Source organism: Alligator mississippiensis, chromosome 10 (genome assembly GCF_030867095.1).
Source record: "Alligator mississippiensis isolate rAllMis1 chromosome 10, rAllMis1, whole genome shotgun sequence".
In the NCBI taxonomy this organism is placed as follows: Eukaryota; Metazoa; Chordata; order Crocodylia; family Alligatoridae; genus Alligator; species Alligator mississippiensis.
In genome coordinates this window covers 33,993,059-34,002,285 of record NC_081833.1, presented here as the reverse complement: position 1 = coordinate 34,002,285, position 9,227 = coordinate 33,993,059, and positions in this window count along the sequence as shown.

The following is a 9,227-nucleotide window of genomic DNA, read 5'->3' as shown; positions in this document are numbered from 1 at the left end:
TACCAGAGATCACATGGTTTGAAAGGTGGAAGGAGATTTTTGGTGATGGGTTGGGCTTACTGAGGGGAAGGAGCAAGTAGGGTTTAGTTTAGGAGTGGGGGACTGGCCATTTTTTTGAAAAGCCAAAAATGGCAGCTGGGGTACAGGAGTCAGTATGTCTGTGAGAGGCACTGGGCTTGGTGTAGAAGCTGCCTGGGGGATGTGCCCCACAGGGAGAGTGGTGCTATAGGCAGTACAGAGCAGGAGCTTCCTTCTCCCCTGTGAGGGGAAGGATGCTGGCCCTCAGTGCATGAGGAGTGGCACTGCCTGCAGCCCTTCTCCTGAGACTCAGCAGAGGGGAGCACTGTGGCTCCCCCATGCTCGAGTAAAGCTGGCCCAAGACCTTTTTCTTTGAAGCCAGCCTGTGTCTGAACTGGCTGCAGTCTCTGGTCCACTCCCAGAGGGGAGTTCTTGGGCTCTAGCAGCTCCCACCAACTTCCTGAAGGGGAACTAGGCTTTGTCCAAGACGGTACCTGCCCAGTGTCCTTCCCTACTGCTGCCTGCCTTCCCTCCACCAGCACCAGGGGACCTGTTCCTCCACAAGCCCATCCAGAAGGCCAAGGGAAGTACCAAGGGGCAGCACATGGAGCCATAGTCTTGGGTCCAAAAAAGGAAGTGTTGGTCACCACAGCTGGGTCAGAGAAGCTAGTGGGGAAACAAACCCCACACTCATTTGCTGCGAATGCCCCAGGGTTAGTGGCATGGTGTTCTCTGTGCCCCTTGGGAGCCTGTGGCCTTACTGGGGTGGTTTCGCAAAGTGGTCATCTGGCATCTGCTAGAAGGCACTAGTGGAGAGCCTAAAACATGCTCCTTCCTGGGGCTCACCTGACAGCTGACACTCAGTGGGGGAGGTTGGTCTAGGCTACTTCTCTCTATCGTAAGAGAGCCTGTAGGATGGGAACTCCTGCCTGGGCCCAGGCAAGGGCTCTGCTGGGTTGGACTGCAGGGTTCTGGCTCGGCTTGCTTTCAGCGTCCCGCGTGGTGGAGGAGGGTGCGAAGCTGACAGGTGAGGCAGTGTGGGAGGCAGATGGTCCATGGAGGGGGATTCTGGTGTCTATACAGACTAGAAGGGCAGGGGGTGAGCTGCTGTTTCCAGCTCCCAGTGGGAATGGGGCTGGGGCAGGGTGTTGTGAGCTGGGAACTGCTGGAGTTTCTCAGCCCCAGTGGGTGCTCTCCCAAAGTGGGGCCAGATAATAGCAATTTGGTATGCTAGCAGAGGAAGAAGGAGACTGGCTGGTCTGGGGAGGTGTCAAGAGTTAAGGTAGGGGATACCTGGGGTCTGTGGTCCACACTGGAAATATACAGTATTAAGGTAGGAGAGATGTGGGGTGGGGGGAGCTCTAGGCTGACAAGCGAGGGCTGGGCAGGCAGAAGCGTCAGAGTTAAGGCTGTCTGTGGAGTCTGAACTCCTGCCTTGGCAGCGAGCAGAAGACATCCACCACACAGACAAGGCCTCTGGTGTTGTGTAAATGCAGGTCCCAGCACAGCATTCCTCTCCCTGGGGGCAAGGCAGGAACCGGTAGTAGGGCCTGCACTGGAGGCAGAGAAAGAGCCAAGCAGGTAATTTCCTCTCTTGCCCCTGGCTGGCAGGCAGGAGTGTGGCCTGGGCACACGCATGGGCATTAAAGGGAGATTTTCACTGCAGCATGATTCCCTGGTAAAGGGTATTAAGGGCTTTGCCTGGATTTAGGTTTGACTTTCCCAGCATCACTTGCCCATAATGTAATTAATCTGCTGTCTCATTTACCGGAGCCCAAGCACTCAGCACCCTGCCACACTTTCTGTCTTGTGGGCTCACCATAAGTACCGGCACACACACGGCCCAGGCAGGGCAGGGTGACCCAGACTGCCATTGCGCATATCTGGGAAGGAGGAAGTGGGGCACCAAGCTAGGAGGCAAAGCTAAGCTTGACTTGGGGTTTTAGAGTCTGGGTGCAGCTCATCCCTTCCAGCAGGTGTGGATCCACCCCTTGATTTCCTTAGATCTGGCAGGAAGCCTAATGGGCACCTGGGGCCTGGCAGCCAGGGAAGAGGCTCTACTCGCCATACGGGAGGCCTGGCCTGGATTTTGGTACCCCTATACTACAACTCATTCTCTGATGCTGCAGGGATGGGGGACATAGTGAACGGGCACTGGGGGTGTCTGTGGACCTGAGAGCTGCCAGCTGCCTCTTTTGGCTTCTCCTCAATGTAGGAGTCATCAAGCTGTAGCACTGATGAATCTGACTTCGGCACTTGGCATCCAACCCCTCAGCAATCTGTGCGTATTTCATATAGGTCCTGTTGATGCAAAAGAGCTGTGAAGCCCCCCCTAGGGGAGGTCTGAGCCCAGTCTAGAGCTCCTGCCTGTCTCACCTGCCTTTTCCAGGGTCCTGGCTGTTACTATCCCAGCCTTGATCTCTGGCTTTCTGTGCCTCCAGGGAATTCTTATGCAGTCATAGGGCTCCCTGCATAATATGCTGCTGCAGGCTTCGCCCGTCTCTGAAGAACTGGGGGTCAGGGGGAGAGCAGGTTTTGTGGGAGCAAGCAGCTTGCTCTGTTTTCACACCCAGGTTTCCTGCAGGTTGGCACAGCCTCATCCCTAACCCCTGGAGAGGCCTCTGTTAAGCCTGCTGGGTTGGGGGGTGAGGGGAGGAGGTACTGAAGGGAATCAGCCACCTTTGGCTGGGGAGAGAGGCAGTGATATTATGTTTAAAATGTGCTTGTGAGGCTTGTTCCTGTCACTTATTAGAAAAGGCCATTGTCTGTGCCGCAGCACATCCCCCATAGACTGAGAGCTCCTGGGGTTCTGACCACGCCATGAGTTCAGCCCGCCGGGAAGAGCAGCTGGCACGAGGTCTTCTGCACTTACATCCCATGAACAGGACTCCCCAGCTCTCAGCCCAGGGAGACATGTTCTGCTGCACTCCTGCTCCCCGCAGTGCTGCAGCTTTGGAGCGGCAGCTGGACTGCACCCCAGGAGCTGGCTGCGTTTCAGTGACAGGTGAACAAATTCTTTATATACAGCTGGCAAAGCACTAGACGATCCTTCAAGGGGAGAGGCCCAAGAGAAAAAGTTGAGGGACCTGAGTCACCATGAACAGGTTAGTACTGAGCTTGGGCAGGCCCAGTTAATACAAGTATATATGTTGTGAGGGGGGATGCCATCACATGAAGCTCAGATCCAGGCTGGAGGCAGGCAGCCAGTCTGCCCCTCTCACTCTGCATACGGGCTTAATGTCACTGTGGGCACATTTAGGAGAGTGGGCTTTGGATCACACTTGGTGTGAAGGTGGGGGCTTACTGTGTAGTGCAACAGCAAAGCCCAGTTCAGAATCACCCTTGTAATAGTCCAAAGGCCAGCAGCCATCTAGAAGCTTTATGTCTTCTTCCTCATACCTCTGCTTCTCTTCCCATTGTACAGGTGGGGAACTAAGGCCCACAAGCACAGGAAGACTGTGGTAGAACAGAACTTGAACTCTTCTGAGTCCCAAACCCCAGTCTTCCCACCACTGGTATGGGGTGAGGAGGCAGCACTTCAGTACTACCTGCAGAGTGGATTATGTGCAGGGCTGGCCAGAAGTTAGACCTGCAGAACTCCATGCCTGCAGGAGGATCCTGCACTCAGTGCAGAGGCCAAGACTGAGGCCAGGTCCTGCTCAGAGCCAGCTCAGAGCTCTTGGGCAATGAACTCAGCACTTTCCCTTCTGAAAGTCATAAACAAAAGGCTGGTATCTCCCTGGAGTTCAAGCCCAAGGGCTTCTGTTTTTTCCATCTCATAGCTTGTGCTGTGGGACATGCCAGGTCTCTACTGCTGCTTATAGCTCACTACAACAGCCAAGTATGTCAGAGCTGGACCCTGGGGAAAGGCTCCAGCTCCAGCTCCAGGGTTAGCTAACATAAAGGCACGAACAGCCTGGGGAACAACAGCCAGTGAGGGGAGGGGAAGGTGATCTGGGACACCCCTCAGGGCCTCTTCCCTTCACATCATGCACAAGGCCTAGGGGGGCTGGCCACATGCAGGCCACATGCATACTGTTGCTTGTGATCTTGTTACTGTAGGGTCACTTGTCAGAAAAGGCCAGGGAGAGCTGGGGCTGCTGCCATCCAGGTTGAGTTTAGGAAATGGCCTCTGAAGATGGGCCTCCCCTGGTAGCTAATGCCATCTTCATGTCCTTATCCTGCTGACCTCAGGCCCTGAGCCCTGCAGTGCTGGTCAGTGCTCCAGCCAGGGGCAGAGATGCTGCTGGGCAAAGTTCTGGGAGTGGTGATGCTGTGGGGGGAGGGGGAGGCTCTCCCTCTCAGTAGCCCTGACATTGTGGGAGGGAAGGATAATGACTGCTAGCCTCTCCCCCCTCCCCTGGAGTATAGAGGAGACAAGTAAGCTCCTGGCTCTGACCAGCCACCTGCTGCCTTGCATGGTGCATCCCAGATGTCTGGCCCCCATCCAGCTGGGTGGGACGGGCCTCCTGGCATTTATTTACTCTGCTGATCTCCCAGCCTGGCCCCTTGAGTGCCTCTAGCTGGATGAGGCCCTCCTGTCCCACTGGGCCTTTCCTACCTACCCACCACCCCCACAGTTTCCTGTGTATTGAAAGTAGCAACATGGAGGATAATCTGCCTATTCTTTCATTTACAATTTTCGACAATCCTGTGTTTAAGGGTAAATTAGTGCTGGATCTCCGCAGGCTTCGGCTAAGAGGATCAGCAGGCGACTGCAGCCATGTGAGCGGCACTGGGGATGCTCCTCTCCTCCTTCATCTGCCTTCTACTATTGTTGTTGTCAGTCTGAGTCTTTGAGAGGCTGTGAAGGGAGCGCTGAGCAGTGAGGCTCAGTGGAGGGAGCTGTGATGTAGAATGACACCTATGGCAAGATGCTGAGCTGACCAGGGCCTCACTTTCCCACAGAGGCAGAGAGCAGGAGCCAACCCACCTGAAAACCACCACAGGTCTTTCTTCAGCACCAAGTGCTTGAGAAGGCCAAAGGCTTCCCAGTCGCTAAGGAGCAGAGTGCTAACAGGGGAGGGGCTGTGTCATTAATCCTACACTGCATGCAGAGAAACTGAAGCACAGAGGAATGACTCCTCCAGAGATGCTGAGGATCTTCTACATGGGAAGATGGGATGTTGTAAGAGGGGTGAATTCACCAAGCACTACCCCTGCCACCTTGTAGACCCTATGGCCAGAATCTCGTGTATCTATTAGATACCTAGGTGAACTTAGGTGCCATTGTGTGATGTTATTCCCCTGTGCTTGAGACTTTGAAGAAATATGAACAGGTCTGCCTGGTAATGTGCCAGCCTCTTAGCCTGAAGACTAAGTCACAAAGAGCAGAGAGTGGGAAGAAAACACATACATGGTTTGCATTCATAGTTTTCCAGGGACTCAAGCAGGATCACACTTAGGCGGGCAATAGGGGGAGCCGGATTTGGGTGCAGGGTGACTCACTCTACTTTCAGAACACTTCAGGGAAGACCCCCTACGTCGCTGTATGCACCCAAGTAGCATTTACCCAGCTACATAACTGCCACTTTTAGCACTTATGCACAGTTAGCAATCCTACTTCATATGCCATTTGATGCACAAGTGTCAATGTGGCTCCTGAGCATGTTCAGTAGGCTGTGTGCTGGCCAGGCAAGTATGCTGTGCTGTACCCATGTGTGCTGGGTAAGTGAAAGTCCTGAAGCTGTAACCAGGCAAAAAACCATGACAGGGGCAGGGGGTGGAGGAGATGGGAAGCAGAACCCAGGAGGCAGTATTTAAACATACCTGAGTGTCTAGTCTCAGTGTCCTAAACAAACAGGGTAATAAGTCTAAATAGGGATGTAGCCTATATGCACAACTATGGACTTCTTTGGGAATCATTATAAATGGCAGTTGAAGGGATTCTGGCTGGGTGTTGAAGCAGAAGAGCTGCACTGCTTTGAATCTGCTGCTTTCATTCAGGTACTGTACAAATGTTTGAAAGAGGCTTCTGTGCAGGATGTGAGCTTTAGATGCTTTCAGGACCCTAGTGCAATGCCCAGACAGAGAAGGTGCTCTTTGAGTTGGATTGACAGCTCTGCTGTTCTCAGCTGGTCAGTTTCTTCTTGCTTTGAAGCTGAATCATTCTAATGCTTGCATGCTTGGTTGTGTGGTGCATGCTCCGCATCAAGGTTTGCTTGTTATAGATTGGTTGTATTTATGCATTAGCAGGTGTAGGGTTGGCAGCCTGGTCAATTGACCAGTCAGATATTGTCAATTGACTGGTCAATTGACTACATATGTTTGACTGGTCAAATATTATAGCAATTTTATAAAAAACATTTTTTATAGTTTTCTTGACAGAAATATGCGTTATTATTGTTTTTGACATATTAATGAAAAACTTGTGATTTTTCTGTGTATTATTTGGACCTATTGGCAATTTTTTACAATTTTTTACTGTTATTTGACTGGTCAACTAACTGAACTTTATTTGACCAGTCAAATACCTAACCCAAAGCAGGTGCTGTTTGGCTTGAATGTACCACTGACCCATTAATAAACTGTTATATTGGAGATGTTAAGGAGAACTGTTGCAGCTCCATAAGGATAGTGAACTCTGTCCACTAGTGGTGCTTGGCTAAATAATAAGACATAGGAAAGCAGCATAATGGGTGTGAACTGCAGTCTGTGGAGAACACCAAGGCGCCCCCGGGGGTTACAAGAAATAATGGCCACAAGCTAGCAGAGAGCAGATTTAGATTGGACATTAGGAAGAACTTCTTCACAGTTCGAGTGGCCAAGGTCTGGAATGGGCTCCCAAGGGAGGTGGTGCTCTCCCCTATCCTGGGGGTTTTCAAGAGGAGGTTAGATAAGCATCTAGCTGGGGTCATCTAGACCCAGCACTCTTTCCTGCCATGCAGGGGGTCGGACTCGATGATCTATTGAGGTCCCTTCCGACCCTAACATCTATGAATCTATGAATATGCAGAGATGCAATATTCTTGTCTCATCTATGACTTAATAGTTCTTATTCCACATTTTTTTGGTGGGCAAATTATGGCACGAAGGACTTGCTCACAGAAAATTAGCACTGAAGGTAGAAAGAACCTCTGGGGTTTTAGATGGCTAGTTTTTCAGGGCAGAGACAGTGTTTTTTGATACATGTGTGCAGCAATAGTACATCTCAGGAGGGACTCAGGTATAAATAACAAAAGCCCTACTTTCTGTTGTTGTGACCCATCGTTTATGGTAGGGACAAATGAGCAAAATTACAGTGAGGATAGGGACTAATTACACATCTGCTGCTCTGTGGTGGTAACTGTCTGTGTCTACACTTACTAAACTTTTGTTGTTTATCTCTCAGTGAAGCAGAGCTAAGCACGGGCTCACTGACAGTTATGGTGTGTTAGCTGATGCACACTAAGTCCCTAGCCCCTTTTTGCAAAGCTTCCTGTACCGTGTTTCTTTGTCTGTGCCCTTAGACAACATGCCCTTATTGTGATGAACCATATTATAAGGCCTGGTGTAAGGTTGGCATTGATGAATGCAACCTCAGTCAAAATGATAACTTTTGTTTATCACAATAAATAAGCATGGAATACAAATTGCAATTGGTTATGGTGAGTTATCTACTCTCCACAAATCAAAGGTTCACACCAATCAGTTTTCTTCTGTAAAGTCTGTAGTTTATATGAGAAGAGGGAAACATCAGATTCTAGACAAATTGTTGTCACCTGGCTTTGTTTTAAACACTAACAGTGAACCTCAAAGGATGGTGTTAGCTCATTTGATCTCAGCCATTAGTCAACGTGCAGGGTCTTGTAAGGGTTCCATGAGGAGGAAGGATCGAGAAGGTAGGTGCAAAGCCATAGGTTTACAAGGTATGAACACGAAGTCCTGGTTTCCTGATTGTATCAGGAATCAAACAGGAGACAGCTTCTATTGCTCTCAATTTCAAGCCAAGTTCTAGTCTCTCTCAGGCTGTTTTACAAAGATGGCCAGTTAAACATCCAGAATCCTAAGAAGTATTTCCACCTGGCTATTGGATGTTGGCAGAGCTAGGAGCTGCAAGAGGCATGGTTTGTACAACCCTAGAATCTCTCAAAGTTGTTGAAACCCATTAGAGTCAAAGTGTTTCCACTGATTTGTGCACAGCTCACCAAGGTCCCTGTATCTGGTGAAGAATTCATTGGCCAGGATCCCTGCTACTGTCACAGCCATTTGTCTCCTGGGGGAGGTTCAGGTTGTTTTGTATAATGTTCCAGTGCTATCAGCAAGTACTGAAGTCCACCCTCTCTCTCTAGTAAAGGCTCAAGCTCCTTAATACCAACATTCACCATTAAGGCTACATAAAATGCTGTCACACACCAGCTTTGTAATCCAAACATCACATTTCTTGCACCTGTGTACATTCTGCCTTTATTTTCTACATCCTGCCTGCATTTTTCTCATAGCTTGGCAAAGGTTTTACAGTCCCCAAATGTCTGCCAGCATTAGAATAATGACACTTCCTCAGAACCTCCCTTTTCAGCAAATACTGTTATTCATTAGGGCTGTGCGAAGCTTCAGTAGCCGATTCAATTTGGAGGAGATTTGGCTCAATTTGGCGGCCGAATCTCCGAATCTGAATCGAATCAGGAGACCCATTAAAGGGTCCAAATTGAATTAGAAGCATCCAAATTGATTCGGAAAGAATTGGAGACTCAGAACGCAGGCTTGCAGGAAACAGAAACTGAAAAGAGGGAGGAGGAAGGGGGGGGGGCGGGGAAGACTGCTCTGATATTGACATCTGTAGCTGGCCAGTGACTGTGATCTTTCCCTGAGTTCCCTTCCAATCACAGTGCTCTGGGGAAGGGACACAGAAACAACATATAAGGCTATATGTGAAATGATCTGTTTCAGTGCCTTTTGTGAGCTGTGTCTGTCTTGCAGCAGCAGCAGCATCTGAAAGGTTCTGGCTTGGTAGTACTAGCAAGTCTCTTGCTAGCAAGTTGTATCCAATCCTTTCCTAATTACCCTTGCCTACCATCCCTATTGTTATCCCTTTCAACTTATGCTTTCCTCAAAATCCTTTTATTTTTTCTTGTTACTCTGTCTTTTTTTTCCCCTGCACAAAAAGAAATCTGTGTTTTCCCTGACAGTGTGTCATCACTGTGCAGAAAAGCACCACACACACCTACACACATTTTGCAGCACACCAAACATGAAGCGTGCTGGAAAGGCAGGTGCCAGGTCTTCTGGTG